The sequence below is a fragment of the Meriones unguiculatus genome, chromosome 11 (assembly GCF_030254825.1).
Source record: "Meriones unguiculatus strain TT.TT164.6M chromosome 11, Bangor_MerUng_6.1, whole genome shotgun sequence".
Classification (NCBI taxonomy): domain Eukaryota; kingdom Metazoa; phylum Chordata; class Mammalia; order Rodentia; family Muridae; genus Meriones; species Meriones unguiculatus.
Genome location: NC_083359.1, coordinates 76,233,582 through 76,253,602, shown reverse-complemented (window position 1 = coordinate 76,253,602; position 20,021 = coordinate 76,233,582). Strand labels below are relative to the sequence as shown.

General features: G+C 40.8%; 1 protein-coding gene across 1 annotated transcript in view; it reads left to right on the top strand.

The window, feature by feature from the left end:
• The window catches only part of Cacna1e (calcium voltage-gated channel subunit alpha1 E), a 475,585-nt gene that overhangs the window by 14,459 nt on the left and 441,105 nt on the right, over window positions 1-20,021 (top strand). The gene's annotated exons all lie outside the window — the stretch shown is intronic.

Sequence of the window (20,021 nt, the reverse complement as noted above, 5' to 3'; positions counted from 1 at the left end):
TCTCCACGTCCATCTAATTTTCCAGTAAATAACACAGTTTCACCCCTGAAAGCTCCATAAAACTCCACTGTGCGCATCACATTTTCTTCATTCATCTGTGGACGGGTGTGCATCCAGGAAGGTTTATGTCTTGGCTATAGTAGACAGTGTGCCAGTGCACATGAGTGTGACGGATGTGCAAGTGTTTCTGTGAGATGCTTCTTTCGGATTCATTTGTATATGCACTCAGAAGTGGTGGGGGTGGGTCACATGGCAGTGTAATTTTTAGCTTTCTGAAGACCCTCCAGACCGATTCCCACAGTCGCTGCCCTAGCGTAGATTTCCACCAACAGTGAATAAAGATTCACTTCCTTTACATTCCCGTTTGTTATTTTTGTTTTGTTTTGTTTTCTTGAAGACAACGATCCTGATTGGCATGAGATAGAATCTCGATGTCATTTTGTTATTTCCCTGTGGCTAAGAATGTTGAATTTTTTTCATGCATTTATTGACTGTTTGTGTTTCTTCTTTTGAGAACATTTCCATTCATTTTTCTATTTATTGACTGGATGGCTCTTTGTGTTTTATTTATTTTTTGAGTTTTTCATATATTGTATATATGAATCCCCAGTCAGAATTTTAATTGGCAAAGGTTTTCCCCCCACTGTCTGTGGGCCGTCTCTTTAATCTGATTGTTTCCTTTGCTGTGTAGAAGCATTTTAATTTCATAAAATCCCATTTGTTAATCCTTGATGTTATGGATAGTTTTTAGGTCAACTTGTCACAGCTAGAGTTATCTGAAAGGAAGAAACCAAGGTTGAGAAAATACTTTCATAAGATCTGGTTGTAGGGCATTCATTTTCTTAATTAGTGATTGATAGTGGAAGACCCAGCAACCTCTGGGCTGATGGTCCTGGGTTCTATGAAAAAGCAAGCTGAACAAGCCATGATGAGCAAGTCAGTAAGCAGCACCCCTCCATGGCCTCTGCATCAGCTCCTGCCTCCAGATTCCTGTCCTGTGTGAGTTTTTGACCCAACTTCCTCGATGATGAACTGTGACATGATTGCGTAAGCCGAATAAATGCTTTTCTCTCCAACTTGCTTTTGGTCTTGGTGGTTCACTGCAGCAATAGAAACTCTAACTACAACACTTGCCATTATTTTCTTGATTGTTGAATTTCTTTTAAGAATGTTCTTAATTTTCCCTGTATCTTCAAGTGTTTGTACCTGTGTTTTCTTCCACTGGTCTCAAAGTTTCAGGTCTTACATTGAAAGTCTTTGATACATTTAGAATGTCCCCCCCCCCCATATGGGGTGAAAGAGAAACGAGTCCATTCATTCTTGTGCATGGGGTTTTCTAGTATCTCCAGGACCATTTGTTGAGGAGGTTGTCTTTTTTCTAATGTATGATTTGGCAACCTTTGTCAAAAATCAGGTGGCTGTGGCCATGGTTGTGGCTGTGGCCATGGCTGTGGCTGTAAGTGTTTATATCTGGGCTCTCTATTTGATTGGACTGGTGTGTTGTCTGTTTTTGTGTCAGTACTGTGTGTTTTTGTTACAAGGGTTCTGCATATAGTTTGAGATCAGGACTGTGATGCCTCCAGCATTGCTCCCTGTGATTCAGCAGTTTGGGGTATTGTGTACCTCCATATGAATTTTAGGATTGCTCTCATCTAGCTGTGTGGAGAATGTCTAGAGAAGTCTTGTCATCTCTCAGTGTTCACTTTCGTTTGTCAGTGTTTTAAGGTTGTCACCGTAGAGATCTTTCCTCTTCTTGGTTAGGTTTATTACCGGATTTGTATTATTTTTTGAGGCTATTATTAATGGGATGCCATACTTGGTTTCTTTCTCAGAAAGTTTGCTGTCGCTGTATAGGAAAGCTGCTGACTTCTGGGTGTTGATTTTGTGACCTGCTTCTTTGCTGAAAGGGATTGACAGATCTAAGAGTCTTCTGTAGAGATGTTAGGAATTTTAAAGCATAGGATCAACATCATCTAAAAATAGAGACAAATTGTCTTCTTCTTTTTTATTTGTATCCTTTTAATTTCTTTCACTTGCCTTACTCTTCTAGCTAAAATGTTAAGCATTATATTGAAGAAGAGGAGAAAATATAAGCTTCCTTTTTTTTTTTTGTATCAGAACACTGGCTTTATAAAAGGAACGTGGTGCTCTTTCTCCCCTTTCTACTTTATGGAATAGTTTGCATAGATTCGATGATGGTTCTTCTTTAAAGGTCTGGTAGACTTTGGTTGTGAGTCTGTCGGATCCTTGCCTTTTCTTTGTTGGAAGACTTTATTAATACCTTCGTCTCATTGCTTATTATAGAGCCATGTAAGTTGTTCATATCCTCTGGATTTAATGTGGGTAGGTGATATGTGTCTTTTCTAACTTTTCGAAATATAGGTTTTCAAAGTATTCTTTAATGATCCTCAGGATTTCATTAGTATCTGTGTGTCCTCCTTTCCATATCTAATTTTATTAATTTGGGTCTTCCTTTTGTATATTCTATGGATTTGGGGATCATACCCAAGAAGGTCTTGTTCTTGTTAGATAAATGCTCTACCACTAAAGTTATCCCTAGTCTGTCTGTCTATCTATCTATATGTCTAGACAGGGTCTCTGTACATAGCCCTAGCTTTTAGTCTGTAGAAGAGGCTGGCCTGGAACCTGCAGAGATCTGTCTGCCTCTGCCTCCTAGGTGCTGGGATTAAAGGTGTGCCCACCACGCTCAGCACTCCTAGTCATTTTAAAAGATTAAAAAATTATTTGAAATAGGATTTTAGTAAAGTTGCCCATACCAGCCTTGAACTCTCTCTCTCTCTCTCTCTCTCTCTCTCTCTCTCTCTCTCTCTCTCTCTCTCATCTAGGCACCTTGAATATGTGAGCCTCTTAGGTCAGATTTTGAGCTAGCTGGGTTTATAGGCTACTCAATTATGGCTCATCTATCTCTGTTTTGGTTTGGCTTGTAGTTTATGGATCTTATCTTCTCAAAGGGCCAGGTCTTTAAAAGAGTTGATCATTCCTGTTATTCTTTTTGTCTCCCTTTTATTAGTCTCTGACTCCATATTTACTGTTTCTTTTCATCTTGAAGACTTGGCTTGTTCTCATTCTCTAAGACTATGAGGTGTGCTGTCACTACTGGTCTGAGGTGTCTCTGGTAATCACACATGTTACTGTAATCATTTATCACCACAAACTTTCCTTTTCAATCTGCTTTTGCTGTATCTCAAAGGTTCTAATAAGCTGTCTTTATTTTGATTTTAAGAAATTAAAAATAATTAAAAAAAGAAATTAAAAACTTTTCCTCCTTGATTTCCTCAATGAATTTTCTCTGTGTATTTTCATACCACTTTTCTAGTTTCTTTTTATATTGATTTCTAGTTTTGTTCTACTATTATCCGATAATACATAATATATACTTTTAACTTTTTAGTATTTGTAAAAACTTGCCTTGAGGGCTGGAGAGATGGTTCAGAGGTTAAGAGCACAGGCTGCTTTTCCAAAGGTCCTGAGTTCAATTCCCAGCAACCACATGGTGGCTCACAACCATCTATAGTGAGATCTGGTGCCCTCTTTTGGCATGCAAGCACACATGCAGACAGGATGGGGCTGCTAAGAATGTATAGTCTACATCTGTTGGATGGAACATTCTCAGGTAACTGTTAAGTTTATTTTATTTATGGTGCATTTTAAAACTGAACATTCTTTGTTGTGTTTTTGTTTGTATGATCTACCAATTGATAAATTTTATTATTGATTCCACTCACAAAGTGTTGTTTCTAGACTTATCTCTTCCTTTATGTCCAGTAGTTTTTGTTTTATGATATTGGATGCAATAATGTTTGGTGAGTATGTAATTACAATTGTTATATGTTTTGATAGATCTCTCCCTTTACTGACATGTGTATAATTACTTCTGATTGATTTTGGCTTCTGTTCATTGTGTTTCTGGTAGACAATTAATAGTTGGGTCATGTTTTTCAATTTAGTAAGCTAGTCTGCATCTTTTAATTATAGAATTGAGAACGTTTATATTTAGAGTTATTGAGAACACAAGAACACTTTACTGATACCTGCAGGTTTTTTTGTTTGTTTTTTTTGTGGTTCTCTTTTGGTGCTTAAGTATTTGTTATTTTGTTTCTTCCCTATTGATACTAGAGGTTTGTTAGTTTACTGAGCTTGGAAGGGTTGATTCTTTCCTTGCTCTCCTTTGTTTATTCCTCTCATGGAATCTATTCTCTTTTGTATTATGATTAACACCATCTTTCTTCCTCCCTGTGTAGGAGTCTGTTAATTATGGTCTGCAGTTCTGGTTTGATGATCATGAATTACTTTATTTTGTGCTTGTCTTGGAATGTCTTTCTCTGTTGATCTTTTGAAAAATATAACATTGCGATATAGAAATCTGGGTTGACAATTACTTAGTTTTACCAAATTAAATTCTCGATAATACCACCAGATCTATTTCTTGTATTTTTTATTTTGATGAATATTGCTTTCATATTCCTGAAAGTCCAGGAGTCACCACTGATATTTATACTTTGATATACTCTTAGACAGCACCTTAGGAAATCCATATTTGAATTTTACATTATAACATGTCCTTTTTAATATATCCCTGCAAGCATATTCTCTTAATTAGATGCCCACAGGAGCATTCCAGCTGATGTCCCCCACTTCCTTTCTGGTCCCTTCATAGTACTTGGCACAATGAAATACACTTGGTAGCCTGCATAATTTTGAAGTGTAATCATGACCATGCCACTTCTCAGCTTGAAATCTGACATTTTTATCTCTTAGCTTATATGCCTGTATGTTCTGGCTGTTCACTCTCCAGCTTTAACCTACATCTCTCTTCATAAACCTCATCTGCCAGCAACTCTGGAGTCTTAGAGTATGCCAGTGTCTTTTTAAATGTAGGACCTTTTCACCTGCTCCCTTCCTCTCCATGGCTTTAATGATCCTCTACTCAATGATCTTTGCATATTATTGAGTTCTCAACTTGAGAGCCACTTCTTCAGTGAGATGTCTGACATAGGCAGCTACTGTTATGCTATCTAATCTAGGTCTTTCTTCTTCCCTATCTTATTGTATCCCACACAGCCACAGCTCTCAGCTCCAGTTTATTTACTTGTTAGTTTAATACCTGTGTGTTCTAGACAGAAAGTTCCCTGTAGATTGAGATAGTGTTTGTGTTTTGTATTATTTATTGTGGTGTTCCAAATTCAGCACTATGCCTCACACAGGGTGGTATTGCAGTCACTGGTAGATAAGTGCAGGTCCAAGGAAGCAGAGAGAACTGAGTCTTTGATTTATGGAGAATTAGAGTTACTCGTATCCTGAGAATATGAATCTCTGTGAATGAAAATTGTGCCAGACAGAACTCAGCACAATTACTTCCTACACATTCCCAAGGGCCCCCAGTTGCTAGATAAGGGTGCCTCCATACCGAGTACACCAGACCCCTAAAAAGATAGTGATGATCAGCTTTTCCATGTGACTTGTTTCCCATGAGTCTCAGTTTCCTTGACATGTATAATGCTAGTACTTGCCTTTTAGGTGTTGGGTAAAGACTGCAGTGGTAAAAGGAGGCGGTGCACATTAGCTGGAGATGGTCGTTCGTGCTGAGATGGTAGAGAAGAGTGGCAGGTAGAATCCAGGGAACTACAGAGCCCCCCAGAGCCTCCATTATTCTATCCTATCGTATTTGAGAGCCCCAAGCCCAGAAAATTTTGATGAAACAAGTATATAAAATATTTGTGGAAAGCAGGCAATGCAGATTACCTTGGCTCTCGCCTTCTTTTAGGTGAGGCCATGCTGAGGTTCTGAAGTTTGAGGGCTTGGTAAAGAGGCCTTTCAAACCTCTAAATGGATTTAGCACAAAATTAAATTTCCCATATACCTTTCTTCTTTTTTTCTTTCTGAGTCTTCATGTCACAATTCTCAAATTCAAAATGTGAAGTGCCAATAAAATAACTTGCTTTGTTAACTAGAGGGCTCATAAATATGGCTAATGTCGCAGAGTGTCGCATAGGTGCCAAGTCCTAATAGATTTTCTGTTTTATTCAGATTTTGAAAGAAGAGGAGGTTTGAGATTTGTACTGCTATCAGCCTGGCACTGAAGAAGTTTAATTTCTGTATTTATCGATTCAGAAATGTACGGACTACAGTGTCTTGTTTAAGGTTTCTATTGCTGAAATAAACACCACGACCCAAAGCAACTTGGGGAGGAAAGGGTTTATTTTTACCTGATAGCTTGTAAGTCCATCATTGAGGGAAGCTGGAGAAGGAACCTGGAGGCAGGAAACAGCAGAATCCATGGAGTGATGCTTATTTTCTTGCTCCCCATGGATTGCTCAGCATGCTTTCTTAGAGCACCCAGACACTAGCCCAGGGGCTGGTACCACCTGCAGCGAGCCAGGACGTTTTACATGAACCACCAATCAAGAAAAATGCATCACAGGCTTGCCCTCAGTTCATTCTGGTGAAACATTTTCTTAATTGAGGTTACCTTGTCCAAAATTACTCTAGCTTGTGTCAAGTTGGCGTAAGTCTAGCCAACACAGGGAGCGTAAATTGATATTTGAAGGCTCTCTGGCAGATATAAGTAAATTATATATAAACCTATTCCTAAATTCATATTTAAAAAAAGAACATTCTGAGAAGCCAATGGAAGCTATGGGCTCCAACTGGAAAAATGCACAGCTGGAATTTTCACAGATATCAGGGGAAGTCCTCTGTAAGCCACCCTGTTGGATGCTGAGTGGATCATCCCAGAAGGAGAATATACATTATGAATCTTCCATGAGAGGGATGGGTGGTCAGAGGACAGATGCTGGTGGGGAGCCAGCCTGAGATTGCTGCGCAGAAAACAACCTGGTAGTGCAGAAACTGTGCAAGCAGGGACATTTCCATCTTCAACATGCAAACTGGTCCTCTTGGAGAATGCCTTCTGTACCTCCTGGGACAGGGGCTCTCACTGTCTCTATCCCTTTCTTGCGTGTGTGTGTGTGTATGCATGTGTGCATGTGGAGGCCTGAAATTATTATCAGGTGTTTTTCTCATTCTCTTTTTACCTTATTTATTAAGGAAGGTTGTCTGTCTGAAGCTCAAAAATTTCCCCAGGGATTCCTCTCTCTGCCTTTAGAGTGCTAGCATCCAAGATGGTTGCCTGCTGTTCTTCTCAGGTGGGTGTTAGGGATCCAGACTCTAGACCTCACATTTGTGCAGTACTAATGGTTCATCCACAGAACCATCTCCTCAGCAGGGGCTGTTTTGCTCAGCTGTAAGCCCTGATGTTAGACAGCAGAAGGTAGAATAGGCGTAGATAGCATCACTTCCCACACCCTTCCAAAACAGGCATTCTGGAAGTCTGTGGAGAGACTGCCCTTCTAGAGGCCAGGCCTTCACTCACATTGTCTCCCCTCAGAGGTGCTCTGCTCCCTCTTCTCCTCCCGCCCTTCACGGCCAGCTGCCTCCAGGAAATATCTGATATCTCTCCAAGCCCACACCTGCCAACTGCTGCTCAGAATCAGTGTCATTTATGACCGTCACATCCTCTGTGTACCACGTTCCCACACTGCAGGCTCTTCTACCCACCTTTTAAAAAAATTAATGTTTTATTGTAGAAAATTTCAAATATGCATAAAGTAATGAGGATTAATAACCCCCCAAGAATCATTTCCTACCCACAATAATTGTCAACTTATGGCCAATTTCTTTTTCACTTAAGCCTCTTACTCTACCTCTCCATTGGGTTATTTTGAAGCAAACCTTAGCCACTGTACGATTCCACCCATAAATATTTCAGTACTAGTCTTCAAAAGGTAGCTGACTAAAGAAAAGAGTATAGTAATACCGTGCGCTCTGGGATTGACTGTAATTTCTTAATATCTTCAACACTTTCAGTATTGCTGACATTTCTCCAACTTTCCTCTGCAGCTGGTTTCTTTGAATTGGACTTCTAATAAGCTCCATACTAGGGTTTTTAGTTGAAATGTTTTCCTTAAAGTCTTAAGATGGAGATTTCCTTCTCCACTTTCTTTTGAGCCTTACTGTTTGTTTAAGAAATGTGATTTTGTTTTTTCCTGTAGATTTTTCCACATTCTTGGTTTTGGTGGTTACATCCCCATTATGTTATTGAACGCTTCTGTTCCTGTAAATCAATGCTTAGGTCCATATGTTCCAGTTTTATTTTATTTTTTATCTTGTAGGATGACTTTCTAGGGGGTGGTAGCACCTTCCTCATGGGTGCAAAGTGTCTGGCTGTTTCTCTTCTTGGGACATTGTCAGCTACTGTGGATTGTTATCTATGTCAGAATTGGGAAAATTCTTATTTGAAGGGCCAAGACAATAAATATTTTAGTCTGTAGTTCATGTGGTCTCTTGTCCAACAACTCAGGAGGCAGCTAAAGCCAATATGTAAAGGACAGGCATGGATGAGTCCCCCCAAAAATTATTTATAAAGGCAAAAAGCCAAAAGCAGCTCAAGCATGGCAAGTTACTGACTCCTTCCTAAAATGTTCAATCTTTACAAGTCACTGACCAAGGGGCAACCCTGTCACCCCTTCTTTATTTAGTGGTTAAATACATTTATAAAGAGAACATTTCCTTAGACTGTGACTACTTCCATCCTTTGTGCTTTTTAAAATGATGCTCCTATTTATCCCTTACTCTATCAAAATGAGTCTTCTGAAGACTGTCAGCGGCCTTCCTGTTGCACAGTCTAGTGGTCAACCTTTCCTTTTCTCCCCTAATTTTTTCAATTAATTCATTTAGAATTTATTCCCCGGTCTCCCAATTCTTTTCAGGTTCATGCTACTTCCCTATCCACAAAACTTTGTGTCCCCTCCCCCCTTTTTAAAATTTCATCAAGTATGGTTTGTACTACCGATATACTCTTAGATGTCTGACTTTCCACTGCAGCTACCAGGGAGCACCCGCTTAAAGAAATCTGGCTCTCCCTCTCTTATCAACCATCAGTTGTCCATAGCTCCTCAGCCAGGGTGGGACTTCATGCTCACCTCCCCTTCTCAGCCTGGGATTTTGTCTGGCTTGAGTTTGCACAGGTCTTATCCACGCTATCACAAACTCTATGAGGTCTTACGTGCAATTCTCCCACTGCGCCTGGAAAGTATGTCTCCTCTCTCTCTGGATCTCCAAATCTTTCTGTTCTCCCTTCCGCAGTAATCCCCAAGCCTTGGGCTGAGTATTCCACCGCCTCCTATGCTCTATGTGTTGACCAGTTGGGAGTCTTTGTTAATCACCACGTACTGCAAAATCGTGGTCAAACCCAAGTCCTCATTGTGAGACCCTTGACGTAAGTAGTTGACACATAGTTATCCTTTTCCTGAAATGCTTTCTGCTCCTGACTTCGATGACATTCTGTCCACTCCCGGTGTTTTTCCTACCTCATTGATAACTTATAGGATCTCTCTCCCAACCAGGCTATGAGCTTAGATACCACAGGAATCAGTCCTCTTTTCTTCTTTATATAATTGCCCATCAAGGGCCCTTGATTTAAACTAACACCATAGGCAGGAGGCTTTTCAACTATAGCTCATTGAATTCTATGTGTCCATTCATTTGTCTATGTGCTATTTTCATATGAATGTCTTGTCAAATTTTTCATGTTCAAACTGAATTCTTGCTCTTCCTCATAAAATCTGCTCCTGCTTCAATATTCCATTTCTCAGTTAATGACAACCTTATCCCTTTAATAGCTCAAGTAAAAAAAATGTTAGTGTCATCCTTGACACTTCTCTTTCTTTCACTCCCCACATCCAATCTGTCAGCAAATGCTGTTGGCTCTGCCGTCAGAACATACCCACTTCTCACCATCTTCACTGATACCAACAGGGTTCAAGCTACCATCACCCCTTTCCTGGATTGTACCAACATCTTACTACTGAGGGAAACATGATGCCTGTCTAATTACTGTTTCAGTGCTGTGAAGAGACACCATGAAGAAGTCCGTCTATACAAGAAAGCATTTGATTGGGAGCTTGCTTTCAGTTTCAAAGGGTTAATCTATGACCTTATGGTGAGGATCATAGTGGCAGGCAGGCAGGCAGGGAGGCATGGTTCTGGAGGAATAGATGAGAGGTTACATTCCAATCTGCAGGCAGGGGTCAGGAAGAGCAAGACTGAGCCTGGTGTAGGCTTTTAAAACCTGGAAGCCCACCCCAGACAGCACACTTCCTCCAATAAGGCCACATCCCCAATCCTTCCTAAACAGTTCTACCAACTAGGAACCAAACATAGGAGCCATGGGGGCCATTCCCATTCAAACCACCTCATTGTCCTACATGGAGTGTGCTCTCAACTTAGAGCCCAAATAGCCCTTACAACTGTGATCAGTTTATCTCCCCTGTTTTATCCTCATCCAATGACTTCCCATTTCATGAAGGTAAGAGATTTCTTAGAGTTCCTTTCCTTTAAAAGACTTCTCTGGCTTCCTGGTTCAGCTAGATACGGAGGTAGGAAGGCCTCTCTGCACTCACTGCTGGTGGAGTGGTGTTTTCTACCCGATCTTCCTCTATGTGTCCTGTTTTAATGTTTCATTCCAACATCTTGAGCCTAGAATTTGTTCTGATCCAGAGAAAGACAGTGGCAGCTTCTTCTTTGGCATTTTGTATCTATCTCTGTGTCATCCAGGGATGCTGGTGACTTGGTTCCTCTTCACTCATCTATATGAAATCGCGTCTGTCATTTTGAATTAGAACCCACATGTGACATATGGATACCTAGGGTTCCTGCTGGGGGAATGTAGATGATGTCATGAAGCGGAGACATCTGTGAGGCTGCCAGCCTGCAGTCCTTGCCTGGCCAAGCTGCTCATGTTCAGCCTTTGGCCCCCGACACCAGCACAGACTCTGAGCAATGTGACATTATTCATGATCACAGGTCCAACCTTTTTAATGTCCCCTGCTGCTTCTGGTGGGCGTTACCCAGATCACACTGGCTTCAGAATCCTTTCTGTTTTGAGATAGTCTAATCATTGCAAATACTTCACACCCTCCACCTAACTGTGTCTCCTGGTTTTCTTTCTGAGGCTTTCCCCATCAGGACTGTTATAACACTCTTGTAGCAACAAGGCCCACTTCTCAGTAGTGAGTTGATAAAGGCAGGCATCCATTACCATAACCCCTGTGTTCTCAGTACTTGGCACAGGGTGTAATAGGGATCCACAGCTGCTTATTGAAGACAATAGTAATATGAAAATACCACTAACCAAGCCCCCAAGATGGGAGGACACCAGTCTCAACCCTCTGTGTTTCTTAAAATAACCCAGTGCATCACATTATTACTGCTTTATGGATAAGGAAACTGGGACTTAGCAATGTTAAACGCTTCACCTAAAGTGACATAGCTTTCAAACAGTGTTAAAGATTTAAACTCAATATGGTTGAGTCCAGAGTTCACTCTTCTTTGAATATTATTTTGAATGTATTTAGTTATCCTTATTTTTGTAAATGTATCTGTATGTTGTATGTATGTGTGCATGTATACATGTTCATGTGGGTGTGTGTAGATACATGTGGGTGCATGTGTGCATGGAGGTCAGAGGGTGATGTGCATCTTCCTCAATTGCTTTTCTATCCATTTTATTAACTAACTTTGTTATTTGACGATTTCATGCATGTTTATAATGTATTCTGACTACTCCCCATGTCCTATTCACTCTTAATCTCCTTACCATCTCCATCAAACCTCTTCCCTGTCATTCCTTTAGCAAAAATATGTCTAAGTTTCATCCATGTTTTACCATGTGTCAGGATTGCCTTCCCATTTAAGGATAAGTAGCAATTCATGTCTTGTATACCCATTTATCTGTTGGTGGGTACATGAGCTACATGATCTTGGCTGTTGTGACTGTGCCACCATGAACATGGATTCATCTGTTTGAGTCTTTACTTTCAGTGTTTTAGATATTTGTATCCAGAAGTGGAATTGCTGGACCATACGGCCGTTCCTTTTGTACCCTTTTGCAGTGTCACTAGCAATGTTACAAGGGTTCTGATTTCTCCACATCCTCATCCAGATTTGTTATATTTTCTTTTTAAAATGACAGCCATCTTAATGGGTATGGCATGGTCTTTATGCTTTTGTCAGTTTATAATCACTGGAATATTGAAATAAATGCCATGAACACATTGACCACTTATACAATATCTTTGGGAGAAATGTGTATTAAAATTCTTTACCCGTTTAAATTATTTTAATTTGCTAAAAGATTGTTTTCCCTTGTTCATATTGTTGAAAATAATTTGAACATAATGTCAAAGGTTTATTTCTGGTCTCTTTAGTTAATTTCATTTATTTATGGTTGTCTTTATGAAGATGTGATACTTCAATTTTTTTCCTCTTCAAGATTATTTTATTTAGTCTGGGTCTTTTAGGTTTCCTTATAAATTTTAGTATTAGTTTTTTACTTGTATAGAAATGTCATTGGAATTTTGATAGGGATTATATTGAATTTGTAGACCCCCTTAAGTAGAATCTGAGAATATTCTCATTCAATCTGTGAACAAAGATGACTTTATTTTAATTTTTAAAGTATTAATATGGTTTTAATTTTAATTTCTTCACCAATATTGTATAGATTTTTTTTCTCGTTGAAAGTTGTTTTTGTTTTAAAAACTTGCCCTGTCTATCTAGTTTTCACGACATTATCACCGATGGCACAGCAGTTGCATCCTACTGTGTAGGTTCCATCCCCAATATATAAATGAACCAATAATGTGTGTGTGTATATATCTATATACATTATACATATGCATAGATTTACAAAAGCACTTTGTAACACATGTAACTAACTCTCCTCTACTCAGAATTTTTCACTTAAGAATTCATCTTAGAGAGGCTTTCAGAATGAAGACCTTGAACCTTTGAAATACTGTATGCACCCCATAATTTACTTAGTTGATCTCTCTTGATGGACATACACTTTAAGGACCTTGTACCTTATGATTACTTCAATAAATAAACATGTGTTATTTACAGACACAAAAATATTTGAAAAAATATGCATGAAAGAAGAATTATAGGACCAAAAGATGATTTAAAACGTATGCAGTGTTCCTCCAAATTATCTTTCACGGAAGTTACACAACCTGTCATCTACCAGCATAGCAAGAGATTCCTTAAGTCCTTGCCAATACACAACTCCATTGGTCCTTGTCTATCTAAGCTATGAGAAATGGTGTTTCCTAGTTTATGTTATTGTTGGACTGAGCAGTCATTGAAATAGTAAAGAGTCTCTTGTATTTCTTTTTCTGTGTGTGGATTGCTCATATCCTTTGCACGTTTTCTTATAAATTTGAATGCACTCTTTGTGTTAAGGAAATTAGTCCTTTCTAGCACGAGTGCAGAAATGTTGTTCTGGTCTGTAATTTCCCTATTGAAGTTGTTTATGTTTTTGTGACAATTTTAATATTTTACGCAGTTGAACGTGTCAGTCTTTTTTATTACCACTTTGGTTTTAGGTTGTGCTTGCAGAGGCCTTTGTAACGGCAATTGTGCCTTCTTTCTTTTTACTTCCATTATTTTCATAACTTTATTTCTTTGGTCTTATACTTATTGATAATTTATTTTGGTGTAAGACTTGATGATCCTATTCAACCTTTTTCTACATGTCTCCTCAGTTGTCCAGATACCATTTATTGAGCAATTTCGTTGGTCTATAATTCGGTATTTCTTAGAGGAATATAAGTCTATTTCAGTAATTTATATTCCATTCTATTTGCTCATTGTCCATTGACAGGTTGCCATTTTTAAGTAGTTCAGTTGTGGTAGAGCTTGGGCACATGTGCTGTCTAGTATTTTGTCAGCTTGACACACACTAGACTCACTTTGAAAGAACAAACCTCAATTGGGATAATGTCCCCCTCAGATTCACCAATGGGCAAGTGTGTGGTACAGTTTCTTGACTGATGATTGATGTGGGAGGGTCCAGCCCGTTGTGGGTGGGACTGCCCCTGGGCTGGGAGCTCCGGGTTTTATAAGAATGCAGACTGAGCAAGCTCTGGGGAACAAGCTCCCCAGTAGGCAGCGCTCCTCCATAGCCTCTGCTTTAGTTCCTCCTTCTAGATTCTGCACTGAGTTCCTGCCATGGCTTCCCTGGATGATGCACTAGAAGCTGTAGGAGAAGATAAATCATTTCTTCCCTAAGTTGCATTTGGTTATGATGTTTTATCGTAGCAACGGAGACCCTGACGAAGACAGCACAGTTTGTGCATTTCTATTTCAGACATTCCTGCATATTATTGTTTATTTATTGTTTTGTAAACTTTAAATATACTTAGCTTTCCTCCAAACGTATTGAGACTATATTCTGTTTGTGATGAGCTTTACAGAGAATTTACATATTTATGATTTTAAGGGTTTTACTTGTGAACACAATATGATTTTCTATATGTCCAAATTATCTTGTGTCTTCAAATAATTCTTTAGATTCAGCATTTCTTTATATATTTTTCAAATTAATTAATTAATTACTTTATTTATTTATTTTCTGTATTGAGCATCATGTTCCTGGAGATCTTATAGGCTCCTGGAAATGTCGTTATTCTGGGCTTCCCACCCTCTTGGCCTGTACTGCCAAGTGTCCCTAAAGAAGCCCCAAACACTGCCACTTATTCCTAACTTGTCCAGTAGTGTGCTGCCTGACCTTCCTTTCTGACCGATGGTCTGTTTAAAGTCCTTTTTGATCACCTTCCATTCGTCTAGAGAAATCTTTAATACATGTGGCTTCATTTGGTCTTTACAGTAACTATGAGATGTTGCCAGTGTCTGTTTATGCCCAGGGGATAGTTGATACACGCAAAGATTAAGGTGCCTGCCAGGGCTTTCACAGACAGAGTGGGGCTCCTCATCTTCCAGCCAGGTTCTTCTTCAGCTATGGTGCCTGCTTTCCCATCACACCTCCTAGAGACCTTTTCCTGTCTCCCTTCTCTTTCTCTCTCTTCTTCCCCCCTCTCTTCCGTCCCTTCTCCTTGCTTCCCTCCCTTCTCTTTTTCTGTTCCCTTTCCCCTCTCACCATCTCCACCCCCTTTCTTCCTTTCTTGTCTCCTTTGAGCCAAGGTTTTACTACTTGGCTTAGGCTCTCCTCAAAACAACTTCAATACAATTGCTTCAGCCTTTCAAGTCCCAGGATTAGAGGAATGCCTACCACACTTCTGTCTCACTTTGGTGTTTTACCATATTGTAATATTCCTACCCTTCAGCCTCAGACTTGCTGCTCTGGGTCTGTGCAGAGCTGGGCTTTAAGCTTTGCAGCACATCCCACAGCCAGACTAAGAGGCATGAAGGTCTGTGCTGCCTTCTGCTGCTCTCTCTGGATGTTTACTGAGGCAGCCCTTGGGAAAACTTGTCATTCCCAGAGGTTGGTGGTGACAAGTTGACAACTCAAATTGTTTCATACTGTTGCCTTATTTCTCAGAGAAAATAATGAAACTCCCCCACTTCTTCTCCTCTTGTCTAGACAAGGATTGAAAGCAGCCTCACTCTTCTACTTCAGCAGGAGCTGTCTTGTGCTTCAGAGTCCTTCCATGCTCTGTGAACATGGATCCTTCCTAGGGCTCCAGTTTAAATCAGCTCTGAGGGGCACACATCACCCCAACATATCAGAGCAGAGTCTGAAATGAGTCAGAAGAAAAACGTCAGCTCTGAGTCCAGGCCTCACCTTCTGCAGCCACTTTCTCCCTTTTCTCCCTCCCTTCTTCCCTCTCTCCCTCCCTCCCCATTTTTTCCTTCCCTCCCTCTCTTTCTCCCATCTATTTACTTGTTCATTATTTTTATTAACATGATAATTGTATATTATTCAGTGGCAGAATGTAGAATTTCAACACATGAACACACCATGTACTCATTAAATTAAGTGAATTAGAGTTTGCTTTTCTTCATCATTTCTTTATGTTGGAGCCTTCTCCTCAGGCTCATCTAGCTATCCTGTTTCTGGGATATAGTGAAAGAAAATGAAGTCAGTATGTCAAAGAAATATCTCCACATCCATGTTCTTGTGGCAGTATTCACTGTAGCCAAGATGTGGACTCAATTTACAGGCCACTGACTGAAGAAAATGTGGTGTGTATACACCAAATGGGATGTTATTCATCCATTAGAAGGAAAAAACTGCTGTCAGTTGCAGCAAAATTGGTGGAACCAGAGGACTTTGAGTTAACAGAAATAATCCAGATAGAGAAAGATAAATGTCACATACTCTCTCATGTGTGGAAATTAAAAGAAAGTTGATCTGAATGTATAACAGTGATTATTACAAAGCAGAGGGTACTGAGCTAACTGAAATAAGCCAGGCAGAGAAAGGTAAATGTCACATGCTCTCTCATATGTGGAAATTAAAAGAAAGCCAAGCTGTTCTGAATGTAGAATAGTAATTACTGCAGGTTCGGAATGGTGGTGGGGAGAGTAAATTAGAAGAACATCGGATATTGGATACTGACTATTATGCTTTGGATGTGAAATGTTCCCCACTGGCTCTTGAGTTTGAATACCTAGTTGCTAGCTAATGAGACTGTTTTGGGAAACTATAAGACCTTTCGGAGTAGGGTTTAGCTGAGAGGAAGTAGGCCACTGCGGGGGTGGGGCCAGGCATGGAGGTTTAAAATCTGGCCCCACTTCCTGTCATGCCTCTGCTTCTTGGCCAGCTGCTTGCTCACACCACTCACCATCATGCTTTCCCCATTATGGTAGACTAAGTATAGAATAAATCCTTCTTCCTTTAAGTGGCTTCCTGTCATGTATTTGACTGTAGTGGAAGAAAAGTAACTAATACAGGTTCCATTTGTAACAGGAAAACAGGGTTTTTCTATGTAGTCCTGGCTGTGCTAGACTTGCCTTGTAGACTAGGCTAGCCTCGAACTCGCAATGATTTGTGAGCCATCTGCTTCTGCCTCCTGAGTGCTGGTTTTATAGATGTGTGCCACCATACCTAGTTTTTCTAATATAGGTCTGAAACACAGAGGAATTCGGTGCTGGCCGGCACAGTAGATAGCTTTCTTATTTCTTTCTTTATTATTACTAAAAGTATTCACTACTGTCTGCTTCCTCAGCCGCCTCTAGAGTAGTTACCTGGTGTCCTGACTAGTTTTTATGTCAACTTGACACAAGCTAGAGTCATCTGAGAGAGAGAACTTCAATTGAGAAAATGTATTCATAAGATCCAGCTGTAGGAAGGCTGGTAGAACATTTCTTAATTAGTAATGGATGTGGGAGGGGGTGCAGCCCAGTGTGGGTGATACAACCTCTGGAGTGGTGGTCCTGAGGGCTACAAAGAAGCAGCTTGAGTAAGCCATGATGAATAAGCAGTACTCTGCATCAGCTCCTGTCTCCAGGTTTCTGTCCTATTCTTGCCATGACTGCCTTAGATGATGAGCTATGATTTGGAAATATAAGTGAAACACTTCCCACACCCAGCTGCTTTTGATCATGCAATTTCATCACAGAAACGGAAATCCTAATGAGGACACATGGCTGGCCATCATTTTCAGACATAGTTCCTTTCATTCATCCACTCAATAAGATTTTGTTAAGCATTTTGTGTTGGATATGGCTCCAGGTGCTGAGTTTAGAAAGGGAAACGGGATCTCAAAGTCCCCACGCTAGGCTGGAGAGACTATTCAGCAGTAAGAGTCTCCTACTCTATCAGAGGACCCAACTTTTATTTCCAGTGTCCACATCGGGTGGCTCATAATTGCCTGTAATTCCAGCTCCACAGATCTGGATCCCCTTTTTGACCTCATCAGGGATCAGCACTCACATACTCAGACCCAGATGCAAATATGTAATTAAGAATAATAAAATAAATCAAAGTCTTCATCCTTATGGAGGTAGGAGAGATAAGCAGTAAGTAACCATACCAGCAAATAAGACAGCTTCTCATAGAGAAGGTTGGTTGCTATGGAGAAAAGAAAAACAAGGACATGTGAAGAGGGAGATTGGGGGTTGCTCCTTCCAAACCAAGTGGCCAAGAGAGTTGTCTGGTGATGTGGTACTTGATCTAAGAGTCGACGTGACAAGAAGAAACTGACTGCCGAGAAAGAGAAGTCAAGGTAGGGGGAAGATGGAGCACAAAGGTCCCGAGGTAGATTCAAGGCACACACTTTCACCAGGAAGTGTTAGGGCAGTGAACTGAGGACCACAGGGAGGACCTGTTAGTGGGAAGAACATGGGGAGTTTGTTGCTATTCTCTGAGGTCTTACGGTCATCAAGGAAGCAGAGATGTTTTCAGAGCAGTGTCAGGAGACAGAGCAAAGAATAGAGCTGAGTGTTCCGATACCTTTCTAGACAAAATGGGCCAGTTCTGGCCTCGGGTGGATGAGGGGTCAAGGTGGTAGAAAATGCTGTTCGTCCCAGGGCTGCATTTGGCAACCGTGCTATGTCTGGGTTCCCTGCCTGCCACTCTGCCTATAGTTGGCATGAATACCAGCAGTCACTGAGTTGGGAGGGATCCCTCAAAGTAGAATGGAATACTTTAGTTGGCTAAATCCGGTATGAGCAGAACTGGAAGTGATTTTTTTTTCTCTGTGTAGCCTTAGCTGTCCTAGACTCACTTTGTAGACTAGACTGGCCTTGAACTCACAGAGATCCACCTGTCCCTGCCTCCTGGAGTGCTGGGATTATAGGCATGCGCTATCACACCTGTCTGGAAGTAATTTCTTAATGGACTCTTAACGGACTTAATTTCTTAGTGACCTCTGTGGTTGGGTCAGGTCAGCTGAGGGTCTTAACCAGATTTCATTCCATTCTGTCAATATGCCATGTTCCTTTCTCTATTCTACTCACCATAAGTGGCCAACATACAATAATCTGGATTCTGTGCCTCTCAGAAAAAAGATGAACCAAACCAGAGGCTGGAGTTAAAGACAGTGTGTAGGGTTGGCACAACTCCCAGAGTCTCAGCCCTCTCCCTGTTGCTCACTTCAGCTGAGGGCCAGAAAAAGGGAGATTTCAACCCCTCTCCTGGGCCAGTGTCCTTTAACCATCTGAGCCATCAGTCCTGGTTTGGCTCCTAAGGAAGTGGAACCAGAAAGGTACTGGAAGGCAGGGTGAGCTGTCTCTTGTTATCCTGACTGATGACCATTGTCCTGGAGTGCTGGTGACTTATTTCCTTCTTAAGCAGTGGTCCCCAACCTGTGGGCCACGACCCCTTTGTGGAGGATGAATTAAACTTTCACAGGGGCCACCTATCAGATGTCCTGCAAATCAGATATTTATATTATGACTCATAACAGTAACACAATTACAATTATAAAGGAGCAATGAAAAGACTTTTATGGTTGGGGTTCACTGCAATGTGAGGAACTTTGTTAATGGGTGGCAGCTTTAAGAAGGCTGAGAGCTACTATTTTGAAGTCTATTCTAAGGGCCCTGAAATACTGGGTGGGGTTGGCATCTACGATCAAAGCGTCAATCTTTTAGGTAGGAGATCCTGGATAATCCTGGGGCTAACACAGGGAATGGCTTCTTTCTCCTTCTTGGTCACATGGCTATACACAGAGTTGGTGGGCTGGGAGATGTGTTCATGGGGAGATTGAGCCACTGAGAGAGAAGAGGCCTAAAATAACTCACCGGGATTTGCTGATAGGGAACCTTCCTTTGGCATGTGGATGTTGTGACTAGAAGGGTCACAAATGTCGCCCTATTAGTCGGGTGGAGACACAAATGTGTCAGAAAGGATGGTTGATGGGCAGAGAATGGGGCTCACTGAGTGCTGGAAGACTTCATAGGGATAGGCTGCCCAACACTCTCGCTTCATAGATGGACAAATGTATGCTCAGAAAGGTGGGGTGACTTGCTCTGGGTGCTCTGTTTTAGGGCTGGGCCTAGATTAATCTTGAAGCCCAAGGCCCTCTGATAGGTACAATTATTGGAACACAGCATATTAGTGAGGCTTCAGGCCTAGAAGACAAGCAAGCTTTGCCTCTCACTACTTGCTGATCTCCTTTACCTCTTTTACACATGACCAGGTGGGCATTCCCGAGGAAGAGGCCACTGGACGTTGTAGAGAGGCAGTTGAACCC